The following is a 6,000-nucleotide window of genomic DNA, read 5'->3' on the forward strand; positions in this document are numbered from 1 at the left end:
TCCTGGTTCGCTCGCTCAGTCTGTCCGTTGGTCTGAGGATGGTACCCCGAAGATAAGCTGACGGTGGCTCCCATGGCCGTGCAGAATGCCCTCCAGACCTGTGAGGTGAATTGAGGCCCCCTGTCGGAGACAATGTCTGCAGGCAGCCCATGTACCCGAAACACATGTTGCACTAATAGATCGGCTGTCTCCCTAGCGGAAGGCAGCTTGGGCAGGGCAATGAAGTGTACTGCCTTAGAAAAACGGTCTATGACAGTAAGAACTGTGGTGTTACCTCCAGATGGGGGAAGGCCAGTGACGAAGTCCACTGCTATGTGTGACCATGGCCGGCTGGGTACAGGCAGTGGACGGAGCAGGCCAGAGCTGGGCTTTGTGGAGGTCTTGCTGCGCGCGCAGACAGAGCAAGCTGCAACATATGACCGTGTATCCTGGTCCATGGTGGGCCACCAGAAACTCTGCCGGAGGAAGGCCATTGTCCGACGAACCCCCGGGTGACAGGTCAGGCGGGATGAGTGAGCCCATTGCAGAACCTGGGAGCGGACAGAATCAGGTACAAACAGACGGTTAGGAGGACCATTACCTGGGTCGGGCTGGGCCCTCTGGGCTTGGCGGACCTTAGATTCGATCTCCCAGGTAACGGCAGCGATGACACATGAAGATGGAAGTCAAGTCAAGTCAAGTCAAGTTTATTTATATAGCCCTAATTCACAAGCATGTCTCAGAGGGCTTCACAGAAAGTATGTCTAGCTGATTCTAGCTAACACACAGTAACAAGAATATACAGAATAAAGATAACATTTGAACATTTGAAGAAAGCAGGAGAGTGGAGGAGGGAGGGAGAGGGAGGAGGGAGGGGAGGGGGGAGGTGGGGAGAAAATAGGAAATGTGGAGGAGGAGAGAACAGAGGAGGAGAGATGAGGGTGCAGGGGAGGGAGAGCCAGGGTAGGGTCTAGGGTTGGGGGAGGGGAGGGAGTAGGATACGGGCCCGGATTAGGGCGAGGGTGGGGAGAAATGGGAAATGTGGAGGAGGAGAGAACAGAGAAGGAGAGGGTGCAGGGGAGGGAGAGCAGGGGGAATGTGAGAGGGAGGAGAGGGCAGAGAGGAGGAGAGAACAGAGAAGGAGAGGTGGGAGGGCGCAGGGGAAGGAGAGCAGTGGGAATGTGAGAGAGGGGAGAGGACAGAGAGGAGGAGAGAACAGAGAAGGAGAGGTGGAAGGGTACAGGGGAGGTAGAGTAGAGGTAAGGTCTAGGGTGGAGGGAGGGAGTAGGATACGGGCCCGGATTAGGGCGAGGGTGGGGAGAAAATGGGAAATGTGGAGGAGGAGAGAACAGAGAAGGAGAGGTGGGAGGGTGCAGGGGAAGGAGAGCAGGGCGAATGTGAGAGAGGGGGGAGGACAGAGAGTAGAGGTAGGGTCTAGGGTGGAGGGAGGGAGTAGGATACGGGCCCGGATTAGGGCGAGGGTGGGGGGAAAATGGGAAATGTGGAGGAGGAGAGAACAGAGAAGGAGAGGTGGGAGGGTGCAGGGGAAGGAGAGCAGGGGGAATGTGAGAGAGGGGGGAGGACAGAGAGGCAGAGAAGGAGAGGTGGGAGGGTGCAGGGGAAGGAGAGCAGGGGGAATGTGAGAGAAGGGAGAGCAGGAAGTGGCAGGGATTCAGGAAAATAGGGGAGAAGAGGAGAAGGAGCAGAGGGGGGGAGAATGAGGAGAGAGCAGGAGAAGGGAGGGGGGGGCGGTGGGATGTGGAGGAGGAAAGAGCATGGAAAGAGAGGAGAACAAGAAGGGGGAAGAAGGGAAGAAGCGGGGGAAGGGGGAAAGAGAGGGGGGGGGAGAAGATCAGACAACTGACTACTCTAAGCATTAACCAGAGCTAACTGGGACATAGTATCTAGCTAATCTACAGCCTAATCTGGCCTATCCTACCCTGCTCTAGTCTGATTTTAGCCTGAACACTAACAGGTCAGCCTTAGGCTGTAGCTAATCTATCGCCTACCTAAGCTGTTCTAAACCAACCGGCAGCCCTCGACCAGTGATGAAGAGCACCGATGCCCCCCGACCCGGCCCCCGCCCACATAAGGCGTGGGAGGGAAGGCCAGGCCGGGACACAGCGGCACCCCCTCACCCCCAGTGAACGCAAGAAAACCTTTCCACCATATGGATCGCCGGAAGAATGGGCTCTGGGTCCATGTTTGCCTCCTCCACCGCAAACTGGCATGACAGCGCATCAGGCTTCACGTTCCTCGAACCGGGGCGGTAGGTGAGTGTGAAATTAAACCTGCCAAAAAACAGAGCCCACCCTGCTTGGCGTGAGTTAAGCCGCTTCGCCTCCTTGATGTAGGTGAGGTTTTTGTGGTCTGTCCATACGACGAATGGATGCTCGGCCCCCTCTAGCCAGTGTCGCCACTCCTCCAGCGCCACCTTCACAGCCAGAAGCTCTCTATTGCCGACGTCGTAGTTTCTTTCTGCGGGGGAAAGTTTATAGGACAGAAAGGCACATGGATGCAATTTGTCATCAGCCAGTGTGCGCTGAGAGAGGATTGCACCTACCCCCACATTAGAAGCGTCCACCTCCACAATGAACTGCTGGGTCCGGTCTGCCTGGATGAGCACTGGAGCGGAGACAAACCTGCGCTTGAGCTCCCCAAAGGCGGTCTCCGCCTCCGGTGTCCATCGAAACGAGATGGAGGTGGAAGTGAGTGCAGTCAGGGGGGCTGCTATGGTGCTGTAATTACGGACAAATCTTCGATAGAAGTTGGCAAATCCTAGAAACATTTGTAACTTTTTGCGGCTAGTAGGCACAGGCCAATCCAGAACTGCTGTCACTTTCGCCGGCTCCATCTCCATTTTCCCCGGGGAGATGACGAAACCCAGGAAGTGCACCGTGGAAGCATGAAATTCACACTTTTCTGCCTTAGCAAACAGTCTGTTTTCTAGGAGACGCTGCAGCACTGCCCGCACATGTTTCTGGTGTTCCTGGAGAGACTGGGAGTAAATCAGAATGTCATCAAGGTAAACAAATGCAAAATGACCAATCATGTCCCTGAGTACATCGTTGACGAGTGCCTGGAAGACTGCGGGCGCATTAGTGAGGCCAAAAGGCATCACCAGGTACTCAAAATGGCCCAGGTGAGTGTTGAAAGCAGTCTTCCATTCATCTCCATCTTTGATGCGCACCAGGTGGTACGCGTTCCGGAGGTCCAGTTTTGAAAACACGGTGGCGTCATGAAGGGGCACAAAAGCAGAGTCAATCAGAGGCAGGCAGTACTTGTTTTTAACTGTGATGTCATTTAGTTTTTTATAGTCTATACATGGTCTCAAAGACCCATCCTTCTTGCCCACGAAGAAGGCACCTGCACCCACCGGAGAGGATGAAGGTCGGATGATCCCCGCTGCCAAGGAGTCCTGGATGTATTTCCCCATGGCTTGCTGTTCCGGCAGAGAGAGGTTGTAGAGCCTGCTAGAGGGTAGAGGAACTCCGGGCAAAAGCTTTACCTCGCAATCGTATGGTCTGTGCGGAGGGAGTGTTAATGCCTGTTGTTTACTGAATGCAGGAGCGAGGTCATGATATTCTTTTGGAACCGATGACAGATCTGGAGGTTCTGGTACTGGTAGAGGCTCAGAGGAAGGTGTCTGGGCGGAACGGAGGCAGTTGGCATGGCAGAAGGAGCTCCATGACCCCACCGTGCCGGTGATCCAGTTGATCTGGGGGTTATGGAGTTTCAACCAGGGGAATCCCAACACTAGAGGAACATTGGGAGAATGAATGACGTGAAACTGAATTTTTTCTTGATGATTCCCAAACATGTGAAGGGACAGAGGAATGGTTTTTCTGTCCACTTGGGCCAGCAGTACCCCGTTAAGGGCTGTAGTATTTAGTGGGACATCGAGGGGCTCAGTCTCGATGCCCCACTGCTGGCACGTACCATTATGAATGAAATTCTCATCGGCTCCAGAGTCTATGAGTGCAGAGAGTGTAATGGTTTGCTGGCACCACACGATGGCGGCATCGAGCTGTGGACGGACAGGGAGAGAGGCAGTGGTTGCTCGACTCGACAATATCTCTCTAACTATTGCCGAGCCGGCCCTTTTACTGGACGGACGGGGCAATCCGAAATACGGTGGCTGGGGTTGTCAGTACGCCACAGGGCGATTTGATCCGCAATCTTAATGGCCAGACTAATGGCGGCGTCTACCTCCCCTGTACCCTTCCACCTCTCCTTCTCTGTTCTCTCCTCCTCTCTGTCCTCTCCCCTCTCTCACATTCCCACTGCTCTCCTTCCCCTGCGCCCTCCCACCTCTCCTTCTCTGTTCTCTCCTCCTCTCTGCCCTCTCCTCCCTCTCACATTCCCCCTGCTCTCCCTCCCCTGCACCCTCTCCTTCTCTGTTCTCTCCTCCTCCACATTTCCCATTTCTCCCCACCCTCGCCCTAATCCGGGCCCGTATCCTACTCCCTCCCCTCCCCCAACCCTAGACCCTACCCCTACCCTGGCTCTCCCTCCCCTGCACCCTCATCTCTCCTCCTCTGTTCTCTCCTCCTCCACATTTCCTATTTTCTCCCCACCTCCCTCCTCCCTCTCCCTCCCTCCTCCACTCTCCTGCTTTCTTCAAATGTTCAAATGTTATCTTTATTCTGTATATTCTTGTTACTGTGTGTTAGCTAGAATCAGCTAGACATACTTTCTGTGAAGCCCTCTGAGACATGCTTGTGAATTAGGGCTATATAAATAAACTTGACTTGACTTGACTTGACTTAAGGAATTTAGTTCCCCCCGTAGTGCTATTTCCCTTCCAATCTCTCTATTCAGACCATTCTGAAATGCTGCAATGAGGGCCACATTATCCCACCCCGACTCAACAGCCAAACTGTGGAACTGGCTTATAAACTCACGGACTGGGAGTCTTCCTTGGCGAAGAGTCAACAGACGCTGCCCCGCCTGTTGCCCTCGTATTGGATGGTCGTACACTCGTTTGAGCTCGACAGCAAATCCCGCAAAGGACTGGGTGAGCGGAGAGCCCTGTTCAAAGAGAGCATTGAAAAAGTTAAGCGGGGGTCCCTCCAGTAGGTTAACCAGGTATGCAATTTTGGCAGCTTCCGTAAAGAAGCGGATGGGCTGAGCGTTGAACGACAATTGACACTGTGTGAGAAATTGACGACAGCTGTGTGGATCACCTGAGTATTTTGCTGGAGGTGGGATGTGAGGCTCCGGAGCTGTGGTAGCAGGCAGCGCTGGCTGGTCGGGCTGAGGCAGAGCGGCAACTGGAGCTGGTGTCAGACGCTCGGTGAGGCCCGTGATGGTCACACCAAGCCTCTGCATTTCTGTGGTCATGGTCCGCAGACGCTCCTCCTGGCCTCCTAGCCATTGGCCCTGCTGAGCAAGCGCTTGTCTCATTGCTTCTGCCTCTGCCGAGTCCATTTTGGTCAGATTATCCTGTTAGGGTTTTGTTTGTTGGACTCAAGGGCAGAGACAGACAGAGACAGAATATCAAGTTGTAACACAGTTTGTTTATTTAAATGTTATTGGTTGAGTCCGGATGGACGAGATACCCAGGTTGCAGGATGGTAGGCTAGAGTCCAGGTAGGTGAACGAGCAGGCATCCAGAAGTCCGGGCTGGCAGAGAGCAAGCAGGCTGAAGTCCAGGCGGGCAGAGAGCAGGTAGGCTGAAGTCCAGGCGAGCAGAGAGCAGGTAGGCTGAAGTCCAGGCAGATGGCGAGCAGGCAGACAGACAGGGGAGGATTGGCCCAGGTGGTCAGAGTTAGGGCAGCAGACGTTCCTCTACATGCAGGTGAGAAGATAATCTGACAGTGTCTTGACGTCTGGGCTGGGTATATGAAGCCTGCTGATTGGTGATGCTTGGCAGCTGCGATAGCTGGAGATCAGCTCCACACACCTGGCTCCAATCCTGTAATCACAACAGAAAGGAGGGGGCGAGAGAGACTAGGAGGCAGAGGTTGAGGGCATGACACATGCTTTGAAGGCGACTGTACGATGGTGAGGACTCAATCA

The sequence above is a fragment of the Poromitra crassiceps genome (genome assembly GCF_964638095.1).
Source record: "Poromitra crassiceps genome assembly, chromosome: 3".
NCBI lineage: Eukaryota > Metazoa > Chordata > Actinopteri > Beryciformes > Melamphaidae > Poromitra > Poromitra crassiceps.